The 12,408-nt window shown below is 38.4% G+C and overlaps 1 protein-coding gene across 4 annotated transcripts in view; it reads right to left on the bottom strand.

Annotated features, from left to right (window-relative positions):
- Positions 1-8,258, bottom strand: part of dtnba (dystrobrevin, beta a) — a 48,951-nt gene extending 40,693 nt beyond the window's left edge. For all 4 annotated transcript variants that reach the window (XM_031728620.2, XM_031728637.2, XM_031728645.2 and 1 more), the window contains exon 1: positions 7,940-8,258. The gene's annotated coding sequence lies outside the window, so the exon portion shown is untranslated. The remainder of the gene's footprint in view (positions 1-7,939) is intronic.
- Positions 8,259-12,408: the final 4,150 nt, after the last annotated feature.

The raw sequence follows: 12,408 nt of genomic DNA, 5'->3' as shown, positions 1-12,408 counted from the left end.
CAAAATTTTGAGGTACTCAAGTTGAAATTTTGAGATGGCAGTATTATTTTCAATGGCAGAAGCAAGCATCCAAACCTCAGAAGGCATAAAAAAAACAAAAAACTAAACAATCACAGTGACTTGCTGTCTGTTGGGAGCCATGCATTTGTTTTTGTCCTTATTGTTCGTCCAGTCAGATTTGCATGACTACATTTTAGATTGTAATGAAATGCCACAGACTATATAGAAAATTGGGGAACCAGCATTCTTCTTAATGCACAGTATGGTGCAAAGTTCTACGGTTGCAAAGACTTCCACTTGCATTAAAAATCCATTTTAAGTCCATTTTGCAAATTATAGTCATTTAATGAGTCAGAAAGGAGGATTACCATGTCAACTTTATTTATAAAGCACTGGAAAAATGGCCACAGCAGATAGGGATAAACACTGTACACAACACAATAATGAATACAATGAAAACAACTATTTCAAAAACAAAACAACTATGATTAAAAACAAGTAGGATCATCGTCTCATGCTGGGTCAAAGGCCAAAAAGTATAAAAGCGCTTTAAGATGAATTTTAAAAATGGACAATGTAGTTGACTGTCTAACGTACTAGGCCATTTATTCCATAATCTAGGGGCAACAATGAGCTTTCTCTGAGCTTTCTTTAGATTTCTGTATATGAAAGAATAACTTTTTAGATGATTTAGCAGCTCGGACAGCAGTTTAGAAGTAAAACAGCTCAGAGAAGAAGACTGGGACAAGACCATTTAAAGATAAAAAACAAAAACAAGAACATGCAGCAGCATTTTGAATCAGCTGTAGACGTGAGATGAAAGACTGGCTAACTCTGAAAGAAACTGACCAACAACTTGTCAGTCACAAGATATTAGCCAATGAGCATGCACAGACAGATCCACCCCTAGCTCATCACATCTGGGGCCCGTTCTTCGTACCTCGCTAAGTAAGTTAGCCGGATTTGAATGTTGACGATTTCGCGTGATCTTGGATCGTTCGGTTCTCGAAGCTCATCTGGGACTTGCTGTCATAGCAACAGATCCGAAGCGTAAACCTGCTCGGGAGCAGGTTTACTTTATGTAAACAGGATTAGATCGCGGCCACTCAGGTATGTCCGCTGCAGTTATATGAAAGCAAGAGCGATATTTCGCCACTGTTTTACCATAAATAAATATTATCAATGTAACTAAAGATAATGCAGCATTTGATTCTTTTATTGATTCCATACAGATACATACAGGTCATTTCGAAAAAAAGGAAATGTACTATTAATCATTCTATTACATGTAGTAGATCATGTCAGATGTAATTCATATTTTAGGGTAGTAATAGTAAATTACTACGTGCAATCAAGATGAGAGACCACGACTATAAAAGCGAAGGTGGATTTGGGAAGTCTGTCGCAGCCATGTCCTGTCCGTTTGTGCTGCGAGCAAGGAAGGTGCAAGATTGATAAGGAGAGTTTACAGAATTTAGCGTATATTGCGGGATAGACAGGATCCTTTAGCTCAGCGCGACGGTGTGCTCATAGAGAGATATCGATTCTCCGTGAGGTATTATTATTTACTCTCTCTCTCTCTCTCTCTCTCTCTCTCTCTCTCTCTCTCTCTCTCTCTCTCTCTCTCTCTCTCTCTCTCTCTCTCTCTCTATATATATATACACTTACTGTACTGTATATACTTACTCCCGACTTACTGTGCATGCTTCAGTCACCCCTTGCATGGGAACAGGTAAAAGTGATGGAGTGTTATGTCAAACTACACACAAAAAAACCCACAATGTCAATAAATGTCACAGTACAAAAAGGGGTGTGACGAGGGGGTGCAGGACCACCACCTGTCTTTATTTGCTCTGCCCTTTTCTTGGTTGCTGTTATAAACAAACAAACAGATTATTTCAGGGTCTCTTGTCATAGACTAAAAGCAATATAAGTGATAAATATTACCATTCTGTGGAATATTCTTATATTTCACTTTTACTTTTTCCCATGTTCTAGTGGGTCCTGTTGTGGCTCTAATGTGAAAGAGGATATGATGTAATATAATATAATGTGGTATAATATAATATAATATCATGGATCACTTACGAGTTTGATTTGTCAGCAACTTTCTGCCAGCCCTCTCTCCTTGCTTTTGCAGCCTTTGCAGTGTTCCCCTGCGTTTTAATTAAACTCTGAAACTCCTGATATCCCTCAATCAAGAGTTCTTGGTCTGCTGCCGTGAAATACTGTGCGCACTCCTTCGACATCTTCGCCGACCAATCACAGGGTTGCCGATCAATGTTTCTACTATCGATGCGTAGCCCCTTTTAAGCCACCCAGTGATCTCAGATTACTTCATCCAGCTATACTAATCGTCAACAACAGGTGTGTTCGGAGAACCGGATTAGCGAGCTCAAAGTTAGCGCGATGATTTGATCTTGGATGTGTCATTTGATCTTGGATGTAGTAAGCGAGGTACGAAGAACGGGCCCCTGGTGTCAAAACACTCTGAGGGCTAAAAGCTTTGCGCTTCATAACCAATGGGTAACTTCACAGTGGCTTCATCCATCTTTTGTACCGCCTACGTGACTGTCTGTGCCTTGTTTATAATGTTAGCAGAGTAAATAACCAAAACAAATATAACATCAGAATTGGCATTTTAAAAATCGATACATGCCAAGAACTTTGCACTCAATGCATCTTTAGTGTGCCACGTATGTTGTCATAGTGTGAAAACTGGGCGTTGCACCAGTGCTGACCACCCAGCCAGTGCACCTGTTCATTAACAGCTACCCTACACACACACAAACACACACACACACACACACACACACACACCACCTAAGTACCTCATCAAAACAGCAGTTACACTTTTACAGGCTTAACACCTGAGCATGACAAATGGTCCTTGAATAAAAAACAAACACACATGATCTTCCCTCACACAAACACCACTTTCTCTTTCACAAACACACACACACACACACCTACCAGTTTAAATACCAAAAATCCCTCTCTTCCAGCGCCCACGCTCAACTCACCGCTGCGATCTGTGCGTGAATCCAAAAGCTAAAACTTTGACACGACAACACCGATACAGAAACGGGCGTCAGGCAGACACGGTGTTGTTTACCACCCTTCTAACACTGCACGCACACTATACATGCCACATGACCACATTACCACTTGCAGCTGCTCACTATTCTCACCGACTGCCTTGACAGGACATAACTAGTGTGTGTGTGTCACACATGATGAGCTTACAGTAGTGCATGCTGCAACTTTAGACACTGACGTTTCTGAAATACCTCTGAGCTCCATTTATCCTCTAAATGACACGTCACTGTAAAACAGGTGAGGCTTTTTGGCCAGACAAAAAAATAAAATAAAAGCTCTGCAGTATTTTTCTAAATTAATTATTTAAAAGTTCAAGTTTCACACAACTGAGACACTTGAATTTTTCTGTGGCTGAGTGCATTAATGGCTGGTTTGGCTCAGTCTCAAGGGTCCTGAAGCTTAATGGAGAAAGCTTAATGGAGGCCAAATAAATTGTCACTTGGTAGCTGTATTTGTACTAGATATAGTATTACCCTGGATCCACTATGCTCAGTCCCATCTCCGTATTTTTATTCTGTGACTCGGCTAAAGAAGCTTTACAAGAGTCACAGTTCAAAATAAACCTCATTTGCTCCACTTTAAGCTCTCTTCCCCCAACTTTTAGCTCAATATTGCACAAACTGCGGGCCGTGAAGGGCCAGTATCTGCAAAGTATAGAGTGAAAGTTGACTAAAATACTGTGACATTATATACATGACAGAACATAAACGGACTTTAAATTTTCCACAGTGGGGTGGTTACAACGTCTTGCAATTCTTTTCTAATATGTGACACTATGGGGAAAAAAATTGCATCAATAAACCCATCAGTAAACAGAAGATGATCATTTCTAATTTGACAAGTTCCAAATATTTTACTTTATTCCTCAAAATAATAACAAAAAAAGATTGCATTTGTCATTTAAATACCTTGACAACTCTAAGAAAATTAAAAAAAAAACTACAAATCAAAACATAGACTCCACTAATGCCCTTTCTTAGGGCCTTTTATTCTTTAAGGGACACTTTTGATTGCACTGAACTGAAATCAAAACTCTCCCTGCGTCTCCAGCCTCTCCCCCGTGACCTTCAATCTCTAAGCTGCAAAAAGAGACAGTCAGACTGACCCTGCGCAACCCCGGGGGCCATCACCAAGCAGGTAAAAACAGAAGCAGCACATCTCTGATTTCACATTTAAGATATACAGCTAGCATGCCACGGCTGTCTGGAGGACTGACAGAGGAGGTGCATGTTCTGATCTGCAGATATGAAGCGGTTTACTATAAAGAAAGTTTGTTTTTTAAGTTTGTTGTAGGGGTTATTGAGCTGTTTAATAGCTGCATATCAGACAGTATTTAATGCACTCTTTTGCAACAGGTGACAGTAAAGTAAATCTGACAAAACAAGTACAGTCAGATTTATAAGTATTAGTAATTTTGCCACTGTACACCACTGGGTTTAAAATTTGCAGACTTTCAGCTTTAATTCAAGTGGTTAAAAACATTATGAATTACAGCCATTTTTAAACACATTGCCTCATTTATAAAGGATCTAATTTTATTTAGAAGTGTGCAGCAACTCTGCTGTGGCCAAATTAACCCTCATACAAACTATTTTATCAGAGTACCCAAACATATTTTACACAGAAATACCGTTTTAATGGCTGAGTTTGTGTTTATCATACCTGTACTGTTTCCTTTATCCATGAAAGCATTTTAAATTGTTCTAAATTCGATTTATTTAGACAATCTTGGTCTGTTGCTTCTTTCTTGTTTCAGTGATACTAGAAAAAACATTTTACAAACATTTCAAAAAACATGTTTGACTGGATTATCTTCTTATAAAAAAGTCATCAAAGTCAGGCTGCTTTTGGATTCAGACTAATAAAAAATCTTAGTAATTTGTAATATTTAAAACGTTCTGTGCAGAATCACTGAAGTAGTAAATCTTGCTACTCTAGTTCAGGCCAAAACACTGCAATGTGGTAATAGCAAATTGAAAACTACTATAAAACAAGCCTTTAACTTTAACAAGTATACCTATATTGCCACTCAGATTTTCATGATCTTCCTACATAAAATATAGACCAACAAATTCACATGAAACTGTTCTACTATTAAAAAAATATATCAAAATGGCATGAATAACAATACAGCACCTATTCACTTGGAGGGTACAGACAAAGAAAGAATGACATCCAGAGGTTGATAGAGACAGAAATACAGTTTGACTACATGACAAAGATTTGAAGATAAGAAGAAAAACACTGAGAAATCAAGATCCACCAAGAAGCCGGAAGGAAGCAAACGGTGAGAAACAAATGTTGCAAGCAACAGGATGACGGGGCCGGAGAAAAACAAAGTGAAAGAGATGGGAAGTGAAAGTTATGTCTCAAGACAGCACAGAGACACCAGAGTAACACTAAAAATGTTCAGTTGGTGGGACAAACAGGCAGCTACGACTGTGCAAACTGTAGTGTCAATCACCGCGGACTAACTATTACGGGAATTTAAAACAAGCTCTTATACAAATTTACTCCTAAACTTGTAATTCTGCACTGAAAACAAGCCTGTCATTACACTGCATTTTACTGCACTGCTGCAAGCCATCAAACTCAGAAGCATCAAGCATGCCTGAGAGTAAACAGTCAGAAATCCCTGTGAGCAGCTGCTCCAACATGCAAAATGCAGAATGCTTCCATTTCACTATAATTTAATTCCTGAGAAATTATACAAAGCAGAGGTGGGTAATCATAGGTTTCAACCTCACCTCTATTATCTTCCCACCCACAGAGGAGACAGTAACACTGCTGCAGATCAGGAGACAATGAGGAGACTCTGAGATGAAACGTAACGAAGTGAGAGATGGTGCAAAGACACAGAATCTCTGCAGGTAAATCAGGTCAAACTTTTTTTAAATGCCTGGTATCGTATGCAGGGTTTTGACTGGATGCCTGGAAAAAAGGAATGGCTAATTTTTGCTTCCCCTTTCATTATGTTCCACTAAAGGTGTAAACAAATCGCCCACTGCTCAATTAAAGTGCATAATATGTATCTACCAGGGAAAATGTGCCTTCGGGGGATAGTGTGAGACACAAATAATCAGTTACAGCAATCGCTCTCTTTTTCACTGCCTTCCATCTCCTTTCAACTTCCTCCACGGGGAGGAAAAGTCTGAAGAAGTCTACTTTTCCTACAATTTCCTGTGTTTAGTCACAGCTACTCTGATTGCTATGAACCTGACTGTTTAGATATTGTTAAAAAATAAAGACTTTATTTTTTACCTGAAGTTTGAATGCTAATTCAGTTTGGTTTGAGAACGACAGATAAACACAGACACCTGAAATAATCTCATTATCAGCAAAGTATGTTTTAATACCTAAGAAAGTTAAGTATTGTAATATGCATCAATTTTGACACTGATTTAACTTTTTCAATCATGATTCAGGTAAAAAGGACACACATTATTTAGTTGTAGTGTCTCAGGTGTGCAGATTTGATGCTCTTCTTGTTAAATGTAACAGTAACGCGAACATTTTTGAGGATTTTAACTGCTAAAGATGCCACGCTGGGCTCTAAATAACAGTAAAGTGAATTTTTTTATTTTTTTGAATGGACTGAAGAAAAATGCATAAGATTAACTGATAATGCAAATTAGGATTCTGGCCTTTTAGGGGCTGACTATACTTATAAGCAGGACTGGTTGGACATAAGCTTCCATAAATACTATTTATAGGGGATTTAAACATAAACCTTTCACAGTATATTATTGTTTCACCATCCCAATGAAGCCAGACTGCAATTTGGCAATTCAGGGTCAATTCGGCAAGGTTACTTTACACTTCTAAATGTAGAATTTGAGACTTTATCAATTAAGTGATAATTAAGATTAAGTATTTTCCTCACTGCAGCAAAGAGAAGTGCAGGAATGTAATTGATTTTGAGTTTAACTTTAATATGTGCTACTGCAGAAGGAGAGCCAGCTGAGCACACTTGAGGGCTGGATATGGATGGCTTGGGTGCTGTCATGCTTTGCTAGACTCCCCCTAAATGCTTTGGTTATCTCCAGTAGTATCTTTTGGCAGGCTGTGGTGTCATAAATCATTTCGTTTGACCCGCACATGTCACATGAAATGGCTTTTCAGCGGTTTCGAGTTATTAAAACATTTCCTCTCACCCAACCAGTCACATGATTGATTATGAAAAACAAAAGCATTATCAGCCAACTACATCTGTTTCCATTCAGCTTATTGACCATAACTGTACATAAGCACACATCTATAATACATATATGTATCCTTTAATTACGCCCAAGGTGTGGGCCGAATTTTATAATGACCCTTTATAATGTCAAAAAAGTATTACATTGTGTTTTAGAAAGCTTGTGTGTTTGGCAAACATCCAAGAAACGTAAAATTGACAGTTTTTTGAATGGAGTAACGTTCCTCCCATATGAGAGGACAAAAGTTTTGATTTAAAAAGTGGGCAGGACTTGAGTCTAACACTCCGCACAGGGACGGACACCGCTTTGGACTCTCGTTTGAGTCTAACCTTTCTTTAAACAGGTTTATTTAAGACTTTCTGGACTCGTATTTACGTTTAAATAGGGTCGAGTGAAAGCTCATTTTTAGTTCTGCCTACTTCTGGGAAGCTGAGTGACATCTGAGCGGCCATGTTGCAGGAAAGTTTTAACTCCCTGTTCACCTTGTTCCCCCGAATGAATGTGTTCCTCAGACCTCTCACTGACTAACTCTGGTACATTTCACACCGAAAGTCGCTGTTAATGCGGATAAATCGTGAAACTCCTGCTCCAGCACCATATTATAAGCCTTTAACATCCTCTGAGAGACGCGCTGCACTCACCGGGATTATTTTCGGCAGGTATTCGCGTCCAAACACCAACATCAACACTGAAACGTGTGGCTCCGACTTTAGATGTATCTCGGTTTCTTTCTTTCTCTTTTCGCGGTACTTTCTGGCGTCCTCCTCGGTTTAAATAACAGCGTCCCTCGGTCCCGTTACTTATTTCCGTGACGAGCCATGTTTCACACCCTCCATACCCGCTGCTGCTGCCTCTGCTGCTGCACCGGTTGCTGCTGCTGTGATGAAGAAGTGAACTATTTTTGAAAGAAAGTCACTCCTCTCAGTCAGTCCTGCCCCCTCCCCTCGGCTCAGAGCTGCCACTGACACAAAACCAGCTCACTTCACAGTCAGTAGTACCGTTCGTCCGACTTTACTCGCTCAATAAAATGACATGTACTTCAAGAATAAAAGGAATGAGTCATTTCGACACTGCCGACTGAACTGCATAGGGGGCCCAGGGCAAAGTTAGTGTTTGGGTTCCCATTACCCCCCCACCCAAAAGAATCTTATTATTTCCCATCTCTAACTAAAAATACTAACTCTCTTAGTGCTGCAGCGCTGTGAAAGTATTTGCCACTTTCCTGATTTCCTATATTTTTGCATATTTGTCAGGCTTAAACGTGTCAGACCATCAAACAATTTTTGTATTAGACAAAAATAATTCAAATAATTACAAAACGCCGTTTTTAAATTATAATTCAATTTATTTTAAAAAAATGATCTAAACCATAGGTGTCAAACTCTGGCCCGCGGGCCAAATTTGGCCCGCAGCCTAATTACATTTGGCCCGCGAAGCCATACCAAATTACTATTAATACTGGCCTACTGGTATTATACAGCTAATATATATATTGTTTAGTATTAAGCTTTGCTTGTTCCATATTCAGTTTTTCAGCAAAACTTGTTTGAGTCCATAAGAAAAGATTCATTCTTATATCTGGAGGAAGATTTTTTTTCAATAAATATTAATGTTGGCCCGCGACTTTGTTCCAGTTTTGAATTTTGGCCCACTGTGTATTTGAGTTTGACACCCCTGATCTAAACCCACCTGGCCCTATTTGTAAAACCATTCTCTTCCCCTTCACTCCCCGTGTTAAATATTGATTTAATTAACCAAATTGTGCATTTTGGTTAATTTGGTTAAAAAAATAACTTTTAGCCTACTAGCCTAATTTGTAATTTAGGCTTGTAGGCTAAAATATATTTTTTTAAAAACCCAATGCACAATACCACGATATACAGAAACAGCTGAGAAATAAAGTCTGGTAGCACTATATAATGATGTCACAGTGTTAAGTGTGAAGTGAGTGAGTGTGCTGAAAGGTGAGTCTTTACAACAGTCAAGCATTAGTAAGGTATTGGCAAGTGCTTAATTGATCATTTATCTATCAATACTCCTTCTTAGTATGTCATTTGTAAATAGAGATATGTTCCACCATGCAAAGCTGAAAATATAATCATAGTCATAATAATATATTTGCATTTATAAATGGCATATTAAAGAGGAGTATGTATGACCGATGAATTAAATTAATACCTTAACAATATTTAATAGTGTGACATTATTATATGTGTTTGACATCTATCAGTCTGGAAAGGGTTACTCCTGCAAATTACAGTGAGAGCCATTATCCACAAATGAGAAAACTTGGAATGGGGTAAATCTTCCCAGGAGCGACATGAATGTGTCGACGACTCATACAGGAGGTCACAATACAACCCAGAACATCTAAAGAACTGCAGGCCTCTCTTGCCTCAGTTAAGGTCAGAGTTCATGATTCAACAATAAGAAAAATACTGGGCAAAAATCAGCGTTCCAAGATGAAAACCGCTGCTGACCAAAGAGAACACAAAGGCTTGTCTCAGATTTGCTAAAAAACAAAACAAAACATTTTGTGGACTGTAACAACAGTTTAACTTTTTGGAAGGTTTGAGTCCTGTTACATCTGGTACTGTATGAAACTAATACAGTATTTCTTAAAAAGAACATCATGCCAACAGTTCTCTTGCTTTTAAAAAAAAAAAAAAAAAAAAAAAAAAAAAATGTAGAGGAGGAGTTTCCATTTTTCCTCAGTATGTCGATGTGGATGAACCAGAGAAGCTTTCCAGGTGCAGCTTGCTGATTACTGCACTTCCTCCCCCAGGCCCATTCACACTCTTACCGGGCCCATAAACTTTATATTATGATGACATCACACAAACAAAAGCCACTTTTTTAACTTGGTTTTTCAAATATGACTCTCATGGGCTGCAAGCAGCTGCTTTTACAGATGTTGTTTTATAATGATGGTCTACAGGAATAATGCTTTTTGGGTCACATGACATTTATGTCATTGCCATACTGTGATTGACCAGTAGAATAAACCAGCCCCATTATCAATGGCAGTGCTGTGTACTGCATTCGTGTCCATTATTCTATCATTTTGGCTACATAGAAGGGAAACATACAGCATGTAGCCTGACAGCAATGACCCTGTGTCAGTAGGTTAAATGCTGATTGTTTGAAGAGTTTCCTTTAACAGAGAAAGACACACAAAGATAATATCAAAGATCAAAAAAGGACAGATCAGTAAGCCTAAACAATGTCCCAAGTGGACTGTGTGTATTGCTTTTAAGTCTCTGTTTGACTCCACTACAATAGTTCTTTGTCTAATACGACTTTCCTATAGCAGGGCTAAACTAAAAAACAAAGAACATGAACAAGAGAAGTCCAGATTACTGGTTGTCCACCCATTTATTTTTTGCAGTCATGTTATAAGCAATGAGCATTTTCACTATTGCCATCTTGGCTTTTTGAAACCAGACGTGATGACCTAGTGTGCAACAGCTCAATCATTGGCTGTCGACTTGTGATTTGCAAATAGCAAATGAGCATATCCTGGATTACCCTCCTTGCTGACTCTTGGAATGACCATAATTTACCAAATGAGCTTAATGTTTTATTAGGTAGGACTTGAAATGTGTGACTGATCCCATGAAGTCATCAGGAAAGTGTTGATGAGGTCAAAGGTGAGGGGCAGAAGTCATTTTGCCAACCACAGGTGTCACTAAAGGAACTGCATGTTTAAGAAACTCCCATGTTAGCTTTTCAGACCCAGAAGGTCGTCCATCGTTTACATTCTCTGCCACTACAATGGTACAGCACTTAATGCATCCATTCCTGGCAGTTACCTGGAAGCCTCTGTAGTGGGAGTCTGCACTCCAGCAGCTTTGCATTGCAACCATACACCACTGCAGCTGCTTAAACTAAGTAGGTGGATGAAATTTGAGGATAAGGAGGAAAATTACCTTTGAGAATATTTTAAATTAATGTCTGTACTAAAGTGATGCTAAAACTGAGCCTACAAACTCCAGTGACTCAAGCAAGGAACAAGATCCAGAGCTGTGCTGCAGTTATGGCACAAAATGAATTACTACCTTTATCATAGTACTCTTCACAAACAGTAACACCATGTTCTTTGAGCATTACAAAGTCTAGTTTTACAAAATTAGATAAACTAAACAGAATCTTCCATTTCTGAAACCTGATTCACTCTCCATCTGCACTCATTACTTGCATAAAGCTGCACTGTAAAGATTACAGTGTAACTAATGTAATATCACATTTATAATACATGTATCTGATACATGAGTTTTTTGTGAGACCTCTACATCATTAGTGGGATTTTTTTTCAGGAAAAACCCAAATAAATTGATCAAAAATGCCAGATGTAGTAAAACTGATACCAATTAAAACACATATATGAAAAATTATTATTTAATTTCTTAAAAGAAAAAAATCCAAATTGTTCGATAAACACTCCAGTTTAAAAATGTTTTTAATTTTCTGGAAATTATGCCATGTTTCAGGTTTTTTAGCTTTCAGCATTGTTCTGTCTCAATTATCACAAGTCTATTTTTAAAAGGAAAAATGCAATTAATTAAGGTGAATATTTGCTAGTTTCCAAATCTGCTCTGAAATTTAACTCAGATTTGTTCATTTTTTAGTTTTCCACAGCTGATTAGAGAACGCCATTGGAATAAAGATATTCAGCATGTCCAGGAAGAATACTTGAAATGTCCAGGCAACTTTTTAGTACTGAAAATAATGACTGACGTGGCGCTGCAGCCTTACAATATTGTTATCATGGATTGTTGTGACCTTGATCGTGGGCTTCTGTGTGTTAATTACTGCTGTAGCATTACTGGCACAATGCCGGGCCACCTCTGTGTCTCTTCCTTTCACGCAACCTTTATTCTCCCAAGGTTGTGAAATTCAACAGCGCTGTGTGATCACACCACACACACTCATCTACACTGGAGTGTTTCATTAGAGTAGATGAGCTTACAATGAAAATTAAACTTTGATCATATTATGACAGCTACTTGTCTTTCTGATTAAGTAATTACGCACACTCCAGTAAACACCTCTCCTTCCCACACTGAGAGCTGTTGCATTATAAACACCTCTTCACTGATTATGCAGCTAA

This window comes from Oreochromis aureus, linkage group 15, assembly GCF_013358895.1.
Source record: "Oreochromis aureus strain Israel breed Guangdong linkage group 15, ZZ_aureus, whole genome shotgun sequence".
In the NCBI taxonomy this organism is placed as follows: domain Eukaryota; kingdom Metazoa; phylum Chordata; class Actinopteri; order Cichliformes; family Cichlidae; genus Oreochromis; species Oreochromis aureus.
Note: the sequence above shows the minus strand (reverse complement) of the source record. Positions and strands in the feature narration are given on the sequence as shown.